Here is a 22,768-nt window from a genome sequence, read left to right as displayed (position 1 = left end):
CACACACACACACACACACACACACACACACACACACACACACACACCCTTTTTTTATTTTCCTTTCCATTATGGTTTATCATAGGATATTGAATATAGTTCCCTGTGCTATACAGTAGGACCCTGTTGTTTAACCATCCTATATATAATAGCTTACATCTGCCAACCCCAACATCCCACTCCATCCTTCCCCCAACCCCCTCCTCCTTGGCAACCACAAGTCTGTTCTCTATGTCTGTGAGTCTGTTTCTGTTTCACAGATAGGTTCATTTGTGTCATATTTTAGATTCCACACGTAAGTGATATAGTATGGTATTTGTCTTTCTCTTTCTGACTTCGCTTCGTATGATAACCTCTAATTCCATCCATGTTGCTGCAAATGGCGTTATTTCGTTCTTTTATATGGCTGAGTAGTATTCCATTGTATAAATGTGCAACATCTTCTTTATCCGTTCATCCATTGACGGACATTTAGGTTATTTCCATGTCTTGGCTATTGTGAATAGTACTGCTGTGAACATAGGGGTGCGTGTATCTTTCTGAATTATAGTTTTGTCCGGATATATGCCCAGGAGTGGGCTTGCTGGATCGTATGGTAATTCTATTCTTCGTTTTTTGAGGAATCTCCATACCGTTTTCCATAGTGGCTGCACCAACTTACATTCCCACCAACAATGTAGGAGGGTTCCCTTTAAAAAAAAATCTTAATTAAAAAAAGACGAAGAGGAAGTTTGACAACCCAGTGATTCTTATGGGCCTGAGTCACCCTGCCATGGGGCCCTCTAACAGGACTTAACACAGAGAAGAAGTAATATCCCGACAGGTGGGAGAGGGGAGCACAGGTGGTCTCTGTGGAGGCAGGAGGGCCACCTTCAACCCTGGAGAGCTGTGTGCCGGCCTGGCAGCAGGAAGCCGTGGAATTACCAGCAGGACCCTCCTCCTCAGGGTCCCCTGGGGATATCACAGGTGTGGTGGGGTCCTTCCCTTCAGCAGGTGGGAGGGTGATACGAAATTACGGGAGCAAAACACAGGTCGCACTTTCATTGTAACTTCACTTATACGCACAGGCTGATAAGGAAGGAAGAATACGCAGTTCCAGTCCTAAAAAACAAAGCTAATCACAAAACTTCCTGTTCCAAGACCTCTGCTATTTCCCAGTAACCTACAGGATAAAACTCTGATTCCTCCACTTGGCACGCAGGGCCCTTTCTGGTCCTAATGCTCCCTCCCTCCCTCCCCTGCTTTGACTCTTGGGACTGCACACTTCCCCCCAACCCTGCCCAGGCTACAGGGCTCTGTTCATCCACAAGTACACTGATCTCTGCACCTGTGCCCTCTGCACCCCGTCTAGAAAGCCTGCCTTTCCTTTCTCTGTCCTACTACTTATTTTCTAAGGTCTGCTAAGTGGCTGTAACTCCCCAGCTCACTTCTCTTAACTCACCTTCTGCTTTCTGCTCCCCAGTTAGTCATCCTTTCCTTTGAGCTCCAAGATACACAGCGCCCAGCTTTATTTAAACAATCACTGCAGGGTGTTATAATTGTTGGTTGCCATCCCCGTCTACCTTACTCTAGCAGGAGCAACCAGAAGACAGCCACGCCTCTCTCATCCTTATCTCTCACACCCCTTCCTACCTCCTTTCCTTGAGGCTCTTGAGTCAAACCTACGAACCTGTGGGGAGGATTCTTAAATCGGTAGGCAAGGGAATCCTGTGTCTATATCAACAAGAGGAGTCTTTTAGAAATCTAGATAGCAATAGATAATTTTGGAAGGCGAGGCACAAAATGCTGTGTGCTAGGCGACTCAGGGACAGGTGACCCAGGAAATGACCCTGAGTGACGGTTCCTGGAGTGCAGTGGGCACTCTCTGAACGCTGGTTGAAACCAGACTTTCCACTGGCCCTGATTCTTGTGTTCCTACTTGCAATCCCTTCCTAAGGGGACTGTAACTGTGACAATTTCCCTAAATCATCCACAGGAAAACTCCTTTTAGCATAAAGGTTAGTTTTTCATTCAAGAAACTGGGAGGGGCTTCCCTGGTGGCGCAGTGGTTGAGAGTCCGCCTGCCGATGCAGGGGACACGGGTTCGTGCCCCGGTCCGGGAGGATCCCACATGCCGTGGAGCGTCTGGGTCCGTGAGCCATGGCCGCTGAGCCTGTGCGTCCGGAGCCTGTGCTCCGCAGCGGGAGAGGCCACGACAGTGAGAGGCCCACGTACTGCAAAAAAAAAAAAAAAAGAAAGAAAAAGAAGAAACTGGGAGAATTGGAAAATATTAACCGGCCAGGTTGTGTCCCCCCTCGGTGTCCCCGGCCTTGACTGGGTCTCTGCCACCCTTGTGCAGCCCTCAGTCCCTGGTTCTGGGAGCACTCCACCCCTCCCTCTCTCCCCGCGCCTCCTCACTCTGCCAGGATCTGCCAGGATCACTTACTGGGCCGGTTAGTTCAACCTCCCTGGCCACATGATAAAGGACAGTGTTCACAGCACCAGCAGTTTCTACGATTCAGGTCACTTTACTGAGTCATCTGTCCCCGTGTTATCAAACACATCTCATTCTGGCGCACTTGTTTCCGAAAGTGTTGCGAGATATTCAGATTGCTAAAAGGCTCCTCTTGCGGATTTATTTTAGGGTAGACACAGGATTACCTGGCCTTCTGGCTTAAGGATCCTCTTCATACTTTAATAGGGTTTGATGCAGAAGCTTCAAGAAAAGAGATAGGAATTGGCTTTTTCAGTCTACCCCAGGATATTTGCCTCTCTTAAAATAAATCAGCCCTGGAAATCAGCCAGGAACATCAGTGGAAACTTGCTCATTTGGATTCAAAGGGGCCTAAATGCCTTCGTTTCCCATTTCAATTTGAGGCCGAGAAGATGATCAGCTTCGCTTAAACAGAGGTGATCATCGTGGTCCTCCCCGCAGGAATCCTTCGTCAACCTGGAAGGCAGGAATCACTTATGAGTGTTTGTGTCTTAGGCAGGTCCCCTCCAAGGAATGATCAGCAAATCCCTTATGACGCCTGTGCTATGTTTCTTAGCTCCACTAGGATGTATATTCTAGCAATAACTCATTGTGGAGCATTCATGTGTGCCATTCATGGTTATTCATGGACACTACCCATGTATGCTGTGGTTAACATTTTTATAGCCTCCATAAGTCACAGCAAAATGAGGCTACCCCAGTGCTCTTCAAACCAGTAGCCAGTTTCCATGTGTGACTATCTAAACTTAAATGAACTAAAATTAAAAATGCAAGTTCTTGTCCACACTCACCACACTTTAAGGGCTCAGTAGCCACATGTGTCTAACTGGCTGCTGTGTTGGACAGGGTGTGTTAGAGAAATTTCCTATAATGGCAGAGGTTCTCTTGGACATTTCCTAAACTACTTCTCTTTGGACACAGAGAACCTTTGTGTCATGTTACCTTTCCACAAATCAATTCAGATTTGGAATGAAGTACGTCCTGCAACTGTACAGAGCTCTACAGATTGCGGAAGGGCTTGTCTGTGCCCCTCCAAGAGAGAAAGGGTGGCTTCCCCCAGCACCCATAAGCCCGGGAGCTGCTGGGAAAGGAGACAGGATGAAGTCAACCCTTTGGGTGCTCCCAGCCCCCTGAGCACAGGAGATGATGGGAACTTGTAGTGCCCTGAAATGCTTAATGCTGCCGGGAAGCAGCAAGGTGCGTCTGTCTTTGTAATTCTGTGTGCTGCAGAGTGGGAGCCCCAGTATTCCCTGACATATTGGGCTTTAAACCTGTCACAGTAAATAGTCAGGAATTAATACACCAACTCCCCGACTCTGGCAGTGCAATTTGCCATCTAAATTGTTACCTTCCGCTGAGCGGTACGTAAACAAAACGAGCAGGTCACAGGGACTTTGCAGCGCACCTGGCGCTTACGGGGAACAGGCTCTTCCCCAAGAAGAGGGAGGGGAAGTCATAGGGCAGGGAGTTGGCATTTCACAGGTTCCTGCTGTGGGCCAAGCAGGGGGCCAGGTGCCTAGCAGGCTCTGCCTCTCTTATCTCTACAACTGCCCTGGGAGGGAGGAATTACCGTTCCCATCTTGCCAGGGAGGACAGTGAAGGTCAGAGTCATTTGCTCAAGGTCACAAAGCTGGTGAGTTAAGGAGTCACCCTCAGCCTCGGTGGTTCTGGCCCAAGTTTCACACTCCTCCACTGAATCAGGTCTTAGAATAGTTCTCGGGGGAGGAGTCAACATGAGGTGTGGGAGCTGTTCATTCGTGAAGTGGGACCCCGGACAGAGCCCTACCCACCCCCAGAGGCATTCCTTTGATCCTTTCTGTGCACGCTTCCCCCAGCAGTGGGTTCCTTTGGTTCCAGCAGCCATACCTGCCTCTCCCTAGGGAGGACTGTCTTTGGGCTGCCGTGGCACTCTGCTCACAAGAGCAAAAAGCTCCAAGTGCCTGGAAATTTCTGACCTCCCAGGAGTCCCTTAGCCAAGGACTGACTGTTTGGGGACTAGGAAAGCCCACAAACTGTGAGTTGTGACCTTCCAGAGCTCTACCTGGGCTCACAGCCCTGCTCCCCCATCCCTCCCTCTGGGAGCACCTTCCTAATAAATCAGTTTCCCACAGATCCCTGTCTCAGGGTCTGCTTCTGAGAAACCCACTCTAAGACAGAGCATTTCTTCCCTGAAGGCAGCTGACTTGGATGTGGGACAGAGTTGATAGAGCAGCTCAGGTCTCTCCTCCTTCATTAGTAAGTCACTGGAGGCTAATACTGCTCTGTCCGTGTCTGCCAGAGTGCCTGCATAAGAATCTTTGCCCGGTTGATGAGTACAAACTGATAAAACGTGTATATTTGGATGTATGACAAGTCAAAATTTGAACCAAAATCCAAAAGTGCAGACTTTCTCCTTTTTTTCTGTAGTGAAATATAGGTGACTTATAATGTTGTGTTAATTTCTGCTGTACAGCACAGCGATTCAGTTATACATATATATACATTCTTTTTTAATATTCTTTTTCATTATGGTTTCTCATAGGATACTGAATATAATTCTCTGTGCTATACAGTAGGACCTTGCTGTTTATACGTTCTATATATAATAGCTTACATCTGCTAATCCCAACCTCCCACTCCATCCCTCTCCCAACCTCCTCCACCTTGGTAACCACCAGTCTGTTCTCTATGTCCGTGAGTCTGTTTCTGTTTCATAGATAGGTTCATTTGTGTCATATTTTAGATTCCACATAAGTGATATCGTATGGTATTTGTCTTTCTCTTTCTGACTTATTTCACTTCCTATGACAATCTCTAGTTCCATCCATGTTGCTGCAAATGGCATTATTTCATTCTTTTTTATGGCTGAGTAATACTCCATTGTGTATATGTACCACATCTTCTTTATTCATTCATCTGTCGATGGACATTTAGGTTGTTTCCAAGTCTGGGCTATTGTGAATAGTGCTGCTGTGAACATAGGGGTGCATGTATCTTTCTGAATTATAGTTTTGTCTGAATATATGCCCAGGACTGGGATTGCTGAATCATATGGTAATTCTATTTTAGTTTTTTGAGGAACCTCCATACCGTTTTCCATAGTGACCGCACCAACTTATATTCCATCCAAAGGTGTAGGAGGACTCCCTTTTCTCCACGCCCTCTCCAGCATTTGTTATTTGTAGACTTTTTAATGATAGCCATTCTGACTGGTGAGAGGTGATACCTCATTGTAGTTTTGTTTTGCATTTCTCTAATAATTAGTGATGTTGAGCATCTTTTCATGTGCCTGTTGGCCATCTGTATGTCTTCTTTGGAGAAATGTCTATGTAGGTCTTCTGCCCATCTTAGTTAATTGGGTTGTTTGTTTTTTTGTTGTTGAGTTGTATGAGCTGTTTGTATATTTTGGAAATTAAGCCCTTGTTGGTTGCATCTTTGCAAATATTTTCTCCCATTCCGTAGGTTGTATTTTCGTTTTGTTTATGGTTTCCTTTGCTGTGCAAAAGCTTGTAAGTTTGCTTAGGTCCCATTTGTTTATTTTTGTTTTTATTTCTATTGCCTTCGGAGACTGACCTAAGAAAACATTGGTACGATTTAAGTCAGAGAATGTTTTGCCTATGATCTCTTCTAGGAGCTTAATGGTGTCAGAACTGCAGCTTTTTTAAATCTCACCCAAAAAAGTTGTCCCCTCTTCCCAAAGGGATCTTAATACAACTGGTATGTTCCATTCAACCAACCTGGGGTACAAATCAGTCATATCTCTTGTATTCTTTAATCACCCAACTCCCACCTTCCCACCTTATGTGGAAGAAAATTCCTCCTTGGCACCTTCTCTATCTCTGTCTCCCAATATACTTGGGCCTTACAGACTTAAAGAGGTCAGCCTTGCCTTGAAATGCCTGGTGGAGAGAGAGTGAGAGTCTGCCCAGTGTTGTTCCTGGTATTGCTTCTGTGGCTGCCACATGGTGTCACTGTTGAAAACTGGTCCCGCAGAGTTGGATGGACGCCCCTCCACTGGGGTCAGAGCCACACTGCCCCGCCGCGCAGGCCGCAGCCCAGCTCCAGGGGTGCCGTTCTCACACACAGCCATGTGGCCATAGGACACAAATATGCCATCTGCAGCTGGTACAGCTGTGCACAGCAGCCTCGCTCACACAAGCCTCCGCACGGCCTGTGATGCCCCAGTTTGGGCTCCAGGGTTGCAGTTCTTTGATTTGCATTCGTATGCTCAGCCATTTTCATCTGTAGAGTTGGAGGAATGTCCAGCTGCAGCTCCCCTCCCCACCCCTGCTCCCCCCCGCCCCGACTCCTCATGCCCACACACGCCAGCCTCTAGACCGTGCTGGTGAGCCTGGGTCAAGAGCCCAGGCCTCCCTTCCTCCGTGGTGAGCTCACCTTTGGGCCCTTTGGTATCCTCTGGCCAAGGGGCCTCAGGATGACCCAGTGCCCCATGGAGGTTCTAACCTATCCGAACATCGGCAGCTTGGGGCACAAGTAGTAATCTCCCCTCCACTCCCTAGTCACTCAACTCCCACCTTCCCAGCCCTCCTCCCAGGAAACCTGTTAGAGACTGGATTTTGTCCTCCTCAAAATTCATATGTTGAAATCCTAATCCCTCGTACCCCATACTGCGACCTTTTTTGGAGATAAGGCCTTTAAAGGTGTCACGAAGGTGAAAGGAAGTCATGGGGTGGACCCTACCTTAGTGTGACCGATGGTGTCCTTACAAGAAGAGATTAGACCATAGACCTGCACAGAGGAAAAACCATGTGAGGACACAGGGAGAGGGTGGACAACTACAGACAAGGAGAGAGGCCTCAGAAGAAAGCAACCCTGCTGACACCTTTCTCTCGGACTTTTGGCCTCCAGAACTATGAGAAAAAACGTTTTTCTGTTGTTCATGCCACCCAGTCTGTGGTACTTTGTTATGGCCGTCCTGGCAAATGAATAGAAAGCCCCTTGCAAACTTTCTCACCATCTTCCCTCCTGCCAGCTCTGCCCCTCGAGGGGTATTGGGAAGAGCCAGCCTTGTTCTGACACAGAAGGTGTCCACTCTCCCCTAGGACGACACTGACTCATCTTACGTTTTCATGATACGGAGGAACCATTCTCATGTTCAAGGTGGCTTCCCGTATTCCCGAGCCAGAGAAGGGCTAGCAGCTTCTTCCTCCACAGAGTTTCATTACTATAATCAAAGCTACGCAGCTACCCCTACCAGCAACCCACTCCCCAACTCGGGTCTAAGAGATTTTGTCTTGTGCTGTGAATGAGCCTTGGTGGTCCCAAAGCGATAGCATGGTAACGACACTACTTATTGCTCTATTTCACCTTCCAGAATTGGAGAGGGAGTCTACGGGGTGTTATTTTTCCCAAAAAAATGTAGCTGCCTGGAAGGAAGTCACTGCTCTCACGGAAAAGAACATGCATATTTTCTCCCTCACATTTAGAGCTACCTTGAACGCCTAAGGGACTTCCCCCAGAGAGACAAAGCAACACTGGACCCTGGAGATGGGAGTCACTGCTAATTTAGTTCCCTGGGTCACATAGAAATGGAAGGAGGTGGCGTAGGGAGAGAGAGGCTGGCGTTTCCTGTCCGCTCATAGGGCTGCGGTACACTTTACATATCCCAAAGGCCATAATTATCTCCTGGAGAAGAAATTCAAATGACCCAGATAGTTAATTCAGTGAGATTGGCCCAAAAAGTATTTACCTAAAAGGCAGTTTGGTTGAAAAGAACATCACAACACAGTCAGGGTTTGCTTTCATTGCCTGAAAAATACAGGTGCCAGTTCTAAGGCTAAAGCCTAATGCAGTTAGGGAGGGAGGAGCTTTGGGAGTCTGGGAGGCAGAGAGAGAGAGAGAAGGAGGGAGGAAAGAAAGAAAGGAGGGAAAGCGGGGGTTTTCATGACCCGGGAGGGGCTGTCCGCGAACCCCTAGATCCTAGGAGTTCCCTCTGCATGGAACAAAGTGGAAGCACAGGAGAAGCGTATGTCTGGCCACCTCCATCTCCTTTTCTGTGTCCATCTCTGGCCTCCTAGGACCCCCTTTCCCTGCCTCCAAGGGCCCAGGTTCTCCCCACCCCCATGACTGAGCCTCAGTCCCACCATGACCCCCTTCTATTTCCCTTAGTACATGGAGCTCAGCTCTGAGTCAAGAGCAAACTCACTGGTGGAATTAATTCCCACAGCAGCTACTGTATGCCCAGCACCATGCTCAGGGCCCCTGGATGAGGGAAGGCTAGACGTGAGCCAGGCTGTCATTGGACAAATAAGAACATGGAACCGAGGTGCTCTACGAAAGCACGATGCTATTGACATAAGGTATCCGGTTTGATACCTGAGTCTGAATAAGCCTTAGTTTCCTCCTTGGCAAAACGGAAATAGTAGGACCTCAATTGCAAGGTTGTTTGCAAGGGCTAATTGACAAACGCAAATATCTTGTGGATGTTTTCAAGCTTAGTTTGAAGGGATCAAACTTATGTGGGACCGAAGATACGGGGCAAAGGAATGAGAGTAAGGAAGGAGGCCAGAGACCACAAGGGGCCCATCTGAGAACTTAGTGCATTTAGTGCTACATGGAGGACAGTCCATGGGCCAAACCAGAATCCTTCTACAGCCTCCTTGGGGTTCGGAGAGTAACCAGCGTCTTCATGTGTGGTCTGCATCTTCCCGCACATCGGAGTATTATAAGCATAGATTGGGGTCAACAGGACCCCTGGTTTCCACGTGTCAGTCTGGTCTTCCCAGTTGGAACATAAGCCCCTTGTCTCGCACAGGGCATCTTTGTCAGACCTGGGCACAGAGCTGCTACAGAGCAGCCCCTCAATAAATATTTGCAGACTGTCTGCCAGGAATGAGGCATGACTTAGGCCAACCACGTCACACACCTTCTGCCACCTCTTGGCCCGTGGCTGCCTTTCAGACCTTGATGCCCCAGACGGAATGCAACTTCTACCAACTGTGGATGAAAGAAGCTTCTCCTTGGTCCTCTGAGGGGAGGAAGAGCTATGGCGGTGTCCGGAGGGCTGCAGGGCCACATCGAGTAGGCCCTGTGTAAACAGCACCGGCTCGGCCCTTCCGGGGACGTGGGGAAGGGTCAGGTGAAAGCTGACTTTCCTCGCTGGCCGGGGTATTGGCACCTGAGCCGTTCGCAGCAGGGCCCACGGGAGAAAGAGCGGAAGGGAGGGCAGGAAATCCCAGCAGAGCCCCACTCTCTGCAGTGACGTGGTGCCCTGGCCACACCCGGCTGCTCCAGCGGGGAAACAACTTCCTTTTGTGGTCTGACCCTGGCCGGCCGCCAGGCCTTCCACAAGAGCCTTGTGATGTGCACTTCTGAAATGTGTCGGTGGCGCGGAATGGCATGTCTAACTCGTGTTTGATGCCCGTCTGCGTTTACATCTCTTTCCCACGCCCACGGATGCAGACGGGCTGTGTGTGGGAGCCGTGGTGTCCGGCCGTCCCGATGCCTGACCGTGTGGCCGGACACACTTCCTTTTACCCTCAAGCTGCCCTCTGTCAGGGGTGGCTCCCTTGGAGGAGGACAAAGAGAAGGCAAAGGGGGCTATACTTGATATCAGCTGTTGGACGTGCGTTAAGTCATTTTTAATCTTCACGACAATTTCATGAGGTGTTATGGCCCCCATTGTACAGGTGAGGAAACTGAGGCTCAGAGAGGTTACATCTTTGGCTCAGTAAAGTAACACAGCCAGAATGTGGCGGAGCAGCGACTCGACTCCAGCCTGTGTCCTCCAGTGACCAAACTCTGCTCAGACACTGGCCCCTCTCTTAGGAGGATCATTCTTCCCAGAATCTTTCTCTTTAAGGATGGAGGCGGCGGCAGCCACTGTCCACATTTCTACTGTCTGCGCCCGCCTCACAGATCACCGTCGAAAGCCAGAGTTTGAGAAGGACCAAGATAGGCTGGGTCTGCTCACTCCAAGTTCAGGGTTTGCTTCAAGGGCCTTTGACTTCATTTGGGTTGTTAATTCTCAAAGTATGTCTGTCAGAGTGCAGAAATTCCCGTGCTTATTCTTTTCCCATGATTTTCTTGTTTCTCTGCTGTTTCTTGATTAAGGCAGCTCCTGCCTGGCAGTCCCAGAGACACATTTTGACTCTAGCAAGTTCCCTGGGGGGGTCTCTGGGAGACCCAGATGAGAATGAGGTGTGACGCTTTACACGCTGGTCACAGAGCCCAGCCCATTCACAGGCACTGGGAGGAAACAACTGTAACCACACAGACCCTGTCTTGGAGAGGGGGGTCCCCCCAAGGATTAGAGCTGGAGGGCACCTGGGTCACTGGGAGGCCACCCCAGAAAGCTGCAGGCGAGCAGTAGGTGCAGTGGGATAGGGAAGGAAAGACAGACGATACAGGGGATGTTGATGGACAGGTCACCTCTTTGGGCACCTGGGGTGCCCTGGGAAGCTGTGTTGACAGCCCTCAGAGTTGTGCCATCCAAGAGATGAGGCAGGTGGAGTGCTTATCCACGGTCGTTGGCTTAGGTCTGTTCCCAAAGCCGAACGCACTTGTGGTCAGAGTCCTCAGGCAGAGAGAGACACACGTGTCTGGGACCAGAACCTGCAGCAGGGGGACTGGTGAGCACTGAGGGGCCCCCATGGTGGTGCCGCGCCAGACACTAGGAATGCAGGACAGAGGTCTTGCCCTCTTTTCCCATCCTCCTCCTTATGGGTGCAAGATGCTATAGGAGGTGCTCTTGGTCACCTGGTCTGTCTGCATGCTCACCTTCTCAGGCATCACGGGCCAGGGAAGAAGGAATCAGGGTTCACTGCCCTGTTTGGGGGAATCTGAGGGGGATATAGATGAGGCACTTGGCGTTGTCATCAATGAAAGGGAAAAGAAAGAGGGCTGATCCAGAAATCCCTCAACGCACTGGGCACAGAAGCTAAGGCCTTGGTTGACCACCTGCCAAGGTGGAGGTCTGCAGTGAAAGCCTGCAGTAATCCTACAGTTTTCAGCCTCCTCCTGGGGGTTGTCCATTAGAAGCGAAGATGTGACCACAAGACAAAATCAACCATGGCTTCTCTTTCAAGCGCAGTGAGGGGCTGGGGCATAGGAAGAGGGCATCATTGCAGCCTGGGGGCTAGTGCTGTATCTCATTCCTTCTCATTACCCAGCAATAAATCCATTGCCGGTCTTCCTCCTTCCCTCTGTCTCTGGGTCTGTCTGGCTTCTCTCTGCTTCTCCCTGTGGGCTTCTGTTCCCATTTGCACTCTCTCTCTCCCTCTCTCTGTCTTCTCTCTCTCTGTCTCTCTGTCTCTCTGTCTCTCTGTCTCTCTCTCATGCCCTCACTCTGTGTGTTTGCATGTGTGTGTGTGTGTGCCACTGGGTGTCTAAGATGTTCATCACCATCTCCTGTCTCAGCCCTCTCTCCTCCTTCTCTTTCCACCTCATCCCATCTTCTTAGGCTGCTTCCCCCGCCTCCTTTGGAGACCTGTGTACCCCACTGGGAAGGCTTGGAGTTTCAGCACCGGGAGCTGCATAAGTAACCAGCAGGAGGGCACAGGGCATAAGTATCCAGGTGGCACGCTGCCTGTGCAGGCAGTGGACCTGGGCCTGACAGCCTCATCCATTGCCAGAGGCTGCTCCCAGCGTCAGGCACCAGCAGCCTTCCCCTCCACCCGCCTCCTTTTAGCCATGATCAACATTTCAAAAGCGAACACACAGGCCTACAGTAGGTTCCTATAATTCACCCAAGGGTTGCGCCTGCCTGCCACTGGGAGACAAGCCGCATTCTTCTCTCTGAGTGAGCTATTTTTAAGACTGCTTCCCCCCCAACCCTCGTTTCCAGTTCCCATTTCAGTCCAAGCACTGAATTAGATTCTTTCTTCATTTTGTAGGCTCCCCCTCTCTGTTATTATATAAAACCATTTCAGCCCTTAAGGAGTTGGCATCTGACATCCGCAGCTTCTGAATCCCTAGAACAGAGAAGGGAAGGAATAAACAGTAGGGAGGGAAAGAAATGTTCTGTTTCCGCTCCAGCAACATGAATCGTCAGAGTTAAATAGCAACAAAGTATTTGGTGTTAATCTTTAATATTCCCAGGAACTTGTCACCTCCTTCTTCAGTCCCGGAGCTGCCGTTCTCCAAGTGATTCTGGCGCCTCTCACAAGATATCACACCTTCTATTATGCTCTAAAAAAAGTACCCACCAGAGGGGAGTTCATGGTGATTAGACTGCCAAAAAAAGGGGAAGGTGCTCTTTGCTATTTACAAGGAAATGACTGAAAAGGATGAGCCACGATTCCTTTGCCGTCAATCTCGCCTATTTTAAGCAGACCCTTCCTGAGCTCATCCTCTGATGTTATTTCTCCCTTCTTCAGGCTCCAGAGCCAGCGGGTGGTGTTTGACAAATATCTAGGGATGCAGGTGACATTTGGGGGGACAACTAGGAGTCTGCGCAAGCTGGCAATTACAGAGTCATGAGTACACAGGTAGAACTAAAGCCAAGGGAGCAGATAAGATAAATAGTGTTAAGATGATCGTGCAGATGACCGAGGAAACGGGGATGTGACCAGGTCCTCTGGCACTTCTACATTTGATGGATAGTGTGGGACTTCCCTGGTGGCGCAGTGGTTAAGAATCCACCTGCCAACGCAGGGGACAAAGGTTCGAGCCCTGGTCTGGGAAGATCCCACATGCCGCGGAGCAGCTGAGCCCGTGTGCCACAACTACTGAGCCTGCGCTCTAGAGCCCATGAGCCACAACTACTGAGCCCGCATGCCACAACTACCGAAGCCCGCGCGCCTAGAGCCCATGCTACACAACGAGAGAAGCCACCACAATGGAGAACCTCGCGCACGGCGACGAAGAGTAGCCCCCGCTCGCCGCAACTAGAGAAAGCCTGTGCATAGCAACAAAGACCCAATGCAGCCAAATAAATAAATAAATAAATTTATATTTAAAAAAATGATGGATAGAGTAAGAGGACCCCAAAAAGTAGACTGAAAACCATTGGAGGTGTAGCAGAATATTGTGTCACAGAAGCCAGAAAACACCCTGGAGAGCAATCCTCCACCAGTGAGGGACCGGAGTTCATGAATAAATGCCCCAACTTCCTCCCTGGTGGACTGAGCCCCACTTGCCTACAGAGGTGACCTGCTCACTTACTCACCCTGGATCAGCTCCCTTCCCTCCCCTGTCCTACTTCTCCAAACTCCTCCTACCTTGATCTGCTTTGGGGGCCCCCTACACTAAGACAGGGCCTCGATAAGCACTCTGAGAGTGTTATTATGATGCTGTTTCTATGACTCCACACTTTGTTTAGGGCAGGCTAAAGTTGGAGCCTCCCCTCAGGGCCCCAGCCGCAGACTGAGGGCTTTATTACAAAACTCATAGGCCTGTATTTCCAGGTCACATCGTCCACGCTCCTGCCGGCTCTGGCTATGACTGATCAGACTACTCCCTAAATTTAAAGTCCTGTTGAGCTACGACAACCACCACCAAAAAAAAGGGAAAAGAAGAAAGAAAGAGAGAGAGAGAGAGAGAGGAAAGAAGGAAGGAAGGAAGGAAGGAAGGAAGGGAGGAAGGAAGGGGAAGGGAAGGGAAGGGAAGGGAAGGGAAGAAAGAGAGAGAGAGAGAGAGAGAGAGGGAGGGAGGGAGGGAGGGAGGGAGGGAGGGAGAGAGAGAGAGAGAGAGAGAGAGGGAGAGAGAGAGAGAGAGAGAGAGAGAGAGAGAGAGAGAGAGAGAGAGAAGAGAGAGAAAGAAAGAAAGAAAGAAAGAAAGAAAGAAAGAAAGAAAGAAAGAAAGAAAGAAAAAGAAAGAAAGAAAGAAAGAAAGAAAGAAAGAAAGAAAACTCACCAGACACTCCTAAGAAAAAAATAAAATCTATGTCTCTGATGGCGAGGTCAGGAGATATTTTATTTTCACACATTTATGCTGTACCTTCACAGGCTGAACCCATGAATCTTCGGTCTTTATCTTGAAATATATATTAAATGGACATTAAACTGAGTGATAGTGATCCCTTCTCACAAGCGCCTCAGGCCTCATTGGGAGGAAGCAATTGGGAATGCTGGGCCCACGAGGCAGGAAGGCAGCTCTCCTGGGGATGCCAGGGGGGGTGCCTCTGGTCCATGGTGCAAATCCCACTCAGCACCTGCTGCCTCAGTTGATCCCCAGGAAAATCAAGCCACACAGGGAGCCTGGCCTTTCACTCCTCACTCCCCCCAGCATTTAAAGGAAGCACTGTTTATTGGAGTTGCCTTCCTGGGGACAGACAGTGTTGAGGCGAGAAGTTGCTTTGAGGTTGAACTTTAGTGCTTCCAATATTACCTCAACCTAGATCTGAAAGTTTGGCTTACCACGTTAAGTCTGTGTCTGTGTTCTAGAAAGATAAAGCAGGACAGAGAGAATGATGACGAGCTAAAGAATAAAGCCTACTTCATCTTGCTCCCCATTTGTGTCAAGAAAATTTACAGTGATTCTTAACCTTTTTTTGGGTCAATGACACCTGAGGCACTGATGGAAGCTCTGGACCTCGTCCCCGGAAACATACACATTTACCCAAACACGGGAAGTGCCGCTTACTGGCCCTCAGATGAAGGACCTCCGCTAAATAAGGAGGAGGACGAAGGGTGAAAGTAAGAAAGAACAGCAAGAAGAAAGAAAAGGGGAAAAGAAGGGGAAATGCTTGAATGGCACTTTACAGTTTAAAATCACCTTCACATATGTTAACTGGTGCTCGCCACAGGAGAGCTGTGGGCCGGGTCATTCGGCCACAGGAGGGGCTCCCAAGCCCAACCTGGGGGCGGAACGGCTCCAAGAATCTTGGGAGAGGTGCCTCCAAGGTGAGATCCCAAAAGAGGATTAGGAATCCACCAACCAAGAGGGGAAGAAAGAGGACGCAAGCCTCAGAGACAAGCAGGTGGAAAGGTCTGGAGGTAAGAGAAATGGAAAGACAGGGGTGGGTTAGAGGCTATTTAGGCTTCGTTAATGATTCGTGACTGAACGGTTAAGGCTGGGTGAGGGGGAAAAGGAACACCAAGGCTCTGCTTGGTCAACTGAGCGTAGGATGGTCATGGTCATGATTTTATTTTTTTCTTAGGAGTGTCTGGTGAGTTTCCTTTCTTTCTTTCTTTTCTTTCTTTCTTTCTTTTCTTTCTTTCTGTCTTTTCTTCTTTCTTTTTGTTTCTTTTTTTCTTTCTTTCTTTTTGTTTGTTTGTTTCTCTCTTTCTGTAAAATTAATTAGAAAAATATTTATGAATTTTATAAATATTTTCCAACCATAAAATCATGACCAGTAGGCCTAGAAGAGACTTCAGAGAGTGTCTCGGCCAATATCTTCACCGTCACCCGAGCGAGGCTGTAAAAAAGGGGGTCCGTTTTCCGTCCACAGGCAATGAGGTTGCAGAGGTAGGGACCAGCAAGGTTATGGAGAGAGTGAGCAGAACCAAGATTCTAGGACGTTCATTCACCAATGGAGTGCTGGATGGACTGGTGGGAAAAGACTGAAGAAAGATTGCAGTAAGAATGATTTTCCTTTAAGCCTTGGGAGCCAGAAGAAACTCAGTCCGTAACTGTGGCCTTCTGAGGGTCACATCACCACTGTGGGACCCCGTTGCTACCTGTAAAAGGGGAGATCTTGACATTTGTCTCAGGAGTTGAATGAGACAGCATCTCAGTGCCTGGCACATAGTAGGTGCTTCATAAACACTCACTTCTTTGTGACATCCCCAATCTGCCTCGCCACCCAGTTCACCTCTGCCTTCCTAAGTTCCTATTACTGGAACCACAGCTCCATGCACAGTTTTTTCAGCTCTCTAAGCCCACCGTCTCCAGTCCCCAGTTCAATCACTCATAACCCTTCCTCACCCCTTTGCTTTCCTCCACGGGGCCGCTGTGTCTGAGAAGCATATAAATGTGCATGGCCGGGGATGACAATGCGATTGTCTGACTGGACGTTTTCGGGTCAACGTGTAGAAGCCTGTAAAGTCTGCCTCCCACCCCATTTTAAGAGGGCACACTGGCTTGGATCTGTTAGGAAGACTCCTCTAATGTATTAATTACGGGCCCCACTAATTACACAGGAGGGTTTCTGGCAGCATTATGAGAAGGGATGGGCACCGAGCAGCCAGGAAAAGGAATGATGAGTTCGGCTTTTGCCTCACACTTAAGTCCAGTCTGAATTTCAGAAAAGACTTTCCTTTATCCTCTGCATACAAGGGATGGGATTTTCCAGCCTCTGATAAAACAGGCTTCAGGAAGAGCCAGGGGAAGGTCACCCCCACATTCAGTGCAGGGGAAGGTCACTCCCACGTTCAATGTCCGCTTCCTATTGCAGGTGCATTGCAATGCAAAAGAAAAATGGTTTTCTGAAAATTAAGGAAATGTGGCATCTGCTTTGCACTCACAAAAGGAAGAGAGGGCTTGGAAGCCCAGAACTTGGGCCCAGGACGAGGACCCATTCTGCCTGCCCTCACTACCCCAGGAGCTCCCCTCTGGATCCAGGACCCCCGTATACCTCCAGAAAACCCATCAGGCCCAAACTCCAGAGAAGCCAGCCCACCCCCAGGGAAACCATTATCCCCTGGGATCAGCAATTGAAGCCTTCCCAGGAGTGGTCAGCGACCACCAACTGCCAAGGGAAGGCCCCCAGGTCACCTGATTGTCTGTGCAAAGTGGACACCCAGAGCCATCCAAGGACAATCCACACCCACACCCCACCCCTCGAGGCTTTGGCAACTGCAACCAAGACTCCCGTCTGCTGCCCTGGACCAGAGACTCCTCAGGGAGGATGAATCTGTAAAAAATACGTGTGGCTTAAAAACATGTGGCATTTATTTATAAGGTGGTGCCAACAAATAGCTCATTTATCCTGAGGAAAAATGGGCCACCTGAGTGGCTTCAGGCTATTTGAAATAATCTAATGGAATCTTTTAATATGTTTAATAAGATTTTTAATAATCTAAAGAACACATGTTCATGGTAGGAAAATGAAAATTAAGAACTCTTGCACATAAATGACGCACATGTCCACAAAGGCACGTGCCCAAGAATGTTCTTTGCAACATTGTTTGAGATCGTCAATAAATAGAAGCTACTTAAATGTCCAACAAGGTGGAAAGGGTTGCGTAAACTAAGGTCCACCCTTGCAACGTGGAAACAGGTTGTTGATAGAGTCAGATGTAGAACAATATACACGGTATGGAAAAATTACTTAAAATTCCATGGATGGAAAAATCACTTTAAAAGTTTTTATGCATTTAACACTATTTACTATAGCCTGGACATGGAAGCAACCTAAGTGTCCACTGACAGATGAATGGATAAAGAAGAAAGAAACAAAATTGAGTTATTTGTAGTAAGGTGGATGGACCTAGAGTCTGTCATACAGAGTGAAGTAAGTCCGAAAGAGAAAAACAAATACCGTATGCTAACACATGTATATGGAATCTAAAAAAAAAAAATGGCTCTGATGAACCTAGGGGCAGGACAGGAATAAAGACACAGATGTAGAGAATGGACTTGAGGACATGGGGAGGGGGAAGGGTAAGCTGGGACAAAGTGAGAGAGTAGCATTGACATATCTACACTACCAAATGTAAAATAGATAGCTAGTGGGAAGCAGCTGCAAGGCACAGGGAGATCAGCTCGGTGCTTTGCGACCACCTAGAGGTGTGGGATGCGGGGGGGGGGGGGGGGGGAGCGGAGATGCAAGAGCAAGGGGATATGGGGATATATGTATGCATATAGCTGATTCACTTTGTTATACAGCAGAAACTAACACAACACTGTAAAGCAATTACACTCCAATAAAGATGTTTAAAATAAAGTTTTTATGCATTTACAAACAGAGAAAAATTGTCTGGAAAGAAACCCACCTAATGGATATATGTTACCCCCAAGGAGGAGTTAGGGAGGGGTGAGCAGAGTGGAAGCCTTTGTTTTAGCTTATATACATCTGAATTCTTTGAAAGTCTTACTTTTCTAACTCAAAGAAAATGAGAAAACCCACATTAGCAATAAATAAAGAAAAACTATGCATAATAAAAACCTAGAAATAACTCTGGTTAGTGCATATGTCCTCTTCTAAGTTTTACTACACAAATAAGATCGTCTTCATAGCTTAAATTTGCCTTCAAACAATACATCATGCACTTCTTTCCAAGTCAGTAAGCAAACATATTTTTAGGGATCACCTCATAGTCCGTTGCGTATTGAAACAATTCCTCATTAGTAAACATTTAGGTTGTTTCTAATTTCTTTCTTTTTCAAACAAAAACAATGCAGTAATGAGCATCCTTATTGCTAGATTGTTGCACATAATCACAATTATGTCCGTAGAACTAATTCCTAGAAGTAAAAATTGTTGGGTGAAAAGGCATGTGTATTTTAAGATTTTTTTTTTTTAGTAAATTTATTTATTTATTTTTGGCTGCGTTGGGTCTTCATTGCTGCGCGCGGGCTTTTCTCTGGTTGCAGCGAGTGGGGGCTACTCTTCGTTGCAGTGCACGCAGGGGCTTCTCATTGCGGTGGCTTCTCTTGCTGCGGAGCATGGGCTCTAGGCGGGCAGGCTTCAGTAGTTGTGGCGTGCAGGCTCAGTCGTCGTGGCTCGCGGGCTCTAGAGCACAGGCTCAGTGGTTGTGGCACACGGGCTTAGTCGCTCCGAGGCATGTGGGATCTTCCCGGACCAGGGCTCGAACCCGTGTCCCCTGCATTGGCAGGTGGATTCTTAATCTCTGCGCCACCAGGGAAGTCCCTATTTTAAGATTCTTAATGCATATGGTAAAATTGCCCTCCAGAAAGGTCACAAGATCTATAATCCCACGAAAACTCTGAAAACTGTAAATGCTTTAATAAGTTTAACAACGAAACTCATTTGGTGGCTCACCCTGACCTGAATGGACACGAGGCTATTTATGGCTTTATTTATCCCACTTAGTATGAGTATTTGTACATTTCATGCAGACACATAAATGTATATATTGCCCTAGTTCCTACAGGGAGTGTTATATAATTTATACATCATGTTGCTTTTCAAAAATCTGAAAAATTCTAAATTCCAGCAACTTCTGTCCCCAAGAGTTTCAGGTAATGGATTATGGACCAGTGTTAATTTATGCTTCCCCCGGCGGTGTATGAGAGTGCCGTTTTCTTCATGTGCTCACCAATAAGTTGTTTTCATCTTTGCCAACCTGATTTTTAACAAACTTAAAGGAGGTGGGGCACTTTTCCCGAGTTTCGGACCATTTGAATGCCTCCTCGCTTAGCCTGTCAGCTGCTGTCAGTAGCTCTGAGCTCCTCAGCTCTGGCGCCCCTTGGGGAGGCCTTGGGCTTCTGAGCCTCTGCACATTCATGCTGCTGCTGAACACCTCTGCACCCCCGCTCAGGGACCACTGGCCCAAACTCCCCACATCAGCTCTTCCTCTGCCTTTATGGGAAGCTTCTCACCCTCTGCCTCCTGATGTCTGGTTATCACATCCAGCAGGCTGGAAGGGTCACCATTCTCTTCTAACTCATCCAGTTATTGGGTGGAGGAGTGGTCCCACAGCAGAGAGACAGGACCCCTGGTAACACCATTACTATAGGAAGTTGTCTTGTTTTCAGGAGGCCTACGTCTCTGGAGGGGGTTGCTGGGTCGGTGTCGATTCTACTGAAGCCTCACTCTGACCATAACCCACACCTCTGTCACTGAGTCTGACCCACCTTACCAGAGTCATTCTGCACATGGGGTTATTTTTTCTACCACTGTCATTTATACCAGTCCAAATGACCATGAAATTATAGATAGAGCCGTTCAGGGAGACTGATCCCAGCTGTCTGGCCCCATCACCTGATATCGCTGGGGTCCAGAGGGCTGGAGGAGAGCCAGGAGGCTGGCTCAAAGGAGCACCTGGGGGGAGGTACTGGGAGCAAGGTATACCAGCAGGAACATGACACTGATGTCCAGGACCGTGGACCATCATAGCTGCCCCAGGTATCTAGAAGCTGATGGCTATGCCTGCCTCACTAAAACACCTTTGAAGCAGAGGATCAGCCCCTGGCTGACGCGTGCAGATGCCTGCCTCCGGCCCAAGCCCAGAGCCTGTCATGGAATCACCCGCAGGCTAGACCAAGGTATCAGGAACACAATCGTAGGGGCTCCAATCAGAGATGCATCCCAGAGAGCACTGCTCGAGCCTGGGGAAGGGACATCTGAATCCCGATAAAGCACGTCCCTGAGAACCTACAGAAGCAGCTGCATCCAGTGTAGACAGGAACAACCAAAAAAAAAAAAAAAAAGAGTCTTGACGCAGAGCCTTCAAGAAGACATGTGCAGTCATCCATGCCCTCAGGACAAAGCGTATCTGATGGCCCAAGACCACGTAAGCAGGCTTTGGGAAGTGGGCCAACGGGATATGCGGGTATTTCTAAAAGCAGTGTATTCTCCTGGCTCTTAATCTGGGATACTAACTGGGTTTATACATTGGTCCTAGCACTTCGGTAAGCTATGTAAATTTTCTGTGCCTAACTTTTCTCATCTATAGAGTGGGGATAGTTATTAGGGTCAAAAGAGATCGTATGGGTAAGATACGTGAAACAGTGCCTGGTGCGTGGTAAGCGCTCAATAAATGTAAGCTGTTGTTGTTGTTATTGTTGTTTTATTGTTACTTTGAGTGGTTATTAATATCATACTAGATGAAGAGTAAAAATGTCTTTGATTCGGAGCCTCAAAGCTCGCTATGGAAAGCAGTAGAGAAAAGAACAAGAAACAAAGAAGGTGTCATTATCAAGGCTGGAGTTCTGAGTGCCAGACCACAGGAAATCTCTAATTTCTTCTGGTTAATAAAATTCATATGAGATGATACAGAAGAAGGGGTTGAGTCCCAAGACAACAGAAAGGGAATACACAGCAACTGAGGGGACTGCAAGGAAACCCACCAGGACCCTGGTGGCTGGGCAGGCGAGCCCTTAACCTACAGATGGAACTGCTGCCTGCAATCCCGGGGATGTGCAGGGGGAGGGTTGCTGGTGGCATAGGACAAGCCATTAAGAGGGCATGAGCATATGCAAAAAAGAGTAAGTTTAGAATGAGAACTCTTCTCTAAAACTGCAAAAGTTAAAGGCACTTAGAAAAAGTTGGAAGACTGAAAGGTGTTAAAAGAGGGCAGAGAGCTGAGGCATCTCCATCTTGCACGGGAATGGTCTTAGCAGGTGAAGTCTTTCCCCGAGAGAAATATGGAAACAAAGATAAAATGGATTCAGTGCTCAGTGTATCAGTGAAATGTCACAAGTCTCCATCATTTTTGCCTCTCCATGGCCAACCCTGAGCCCCACCCAGAATGTGCCTGGGTTGGGAGGGCTGGGACCTGTGGGCTGAAGCTTCCCCCATCATGGAGAGGCAGTCAGCCTGGAACCCTGGGGAGGGGGCTCTGGGAGGTGGGGGGCAGTGGTGGGTCTGGACCAGGAGGGGCTCAGGGCTTGTTTAATGAACAAGCAGCCACTTGATCAATTTCAGGTGTTCGTTCTCCACTCTGGGCAGCAGGTCTAGGCTCTGTGTGGACAGCCTTGCCATTCACCCACATCCCATGAAAGCCAGCCACAGAGACAGAGAAGTGTCTGTGGCCCGCTTACCAATTTTATAAGTGGCAGGACTTGACTTGTTGTTCTATAAATGTCAATTATGCCCACCCTTGGTAAAATTGGTAAGAAACATAACACCACAAAAAGGAGGAGGCTCTGATTCTGAAGAGATACCCACAGTGGCTCCAACCCACCAATTTTAGGATATAAAAGACCTTCTTAGAGTTAAGGGCATATCATCAAAGAGTTGCAAAGGATTATTTCAGGTTAACAAAATCCCTTTAGGAATTTCCAAGCTAGAGTTCTAAAATAAAATGGTGGGACTTCCCTGGTGGCGCAGTGGTTGAGAATCCACCTGCAAATGCAGGGGACACGGATTCGAGCCCTGGTCCGGGAAGATCCCACATGCCACGGAGCAACTAAGCCCTTGCACCACAACTACTGAGCCTGCGCTCTACGGCCCGCGAGGCACAACTACTGAGCCCACGTGCCACAACTCCTGAAGCCCGTGCACCTAGAGCCCGTGCTCTGCCACAAGAGAAGCCACCGCAATGATAAGCCCACGCTCCACAACGAAGAGTAGCCCCCGCTCATCACAACTAGAGAAAGCCCGTGTGCAGCAACGAAGACCCAATGCAGCCAAAAATAAATAAATAAATAAATTTATTTAAAAAATAAATAAAATGGCAAAAGGGAGAGGGACACAAAACATTACTACTTATTTTCTATGGGTGTGGGTGTACACATATGAATACATGCACACGCAAATACTAAAGAGTGAGTATTTGCTGAACATTA

This window comes from Aethalodelphis obliquidens, unplaced genomic scaffold (assembly GCF_003676395.1).
Source record: "Aethalodelphis obliquidens isolate GAN/ISIS:26980383/991018 unplaced genomic scaffold, ASM367639v1 scaffold112, whole genome shotgun sequence".
NCBI lineage: Eukaryota > Metazoa > Chordata > Mammalia > Artiodactyla > Delphinidae > Aethalodelphis > Aethalodelphis obliquidens.
Note: the sequence above shows the minus strand (reverse complement) of the source record.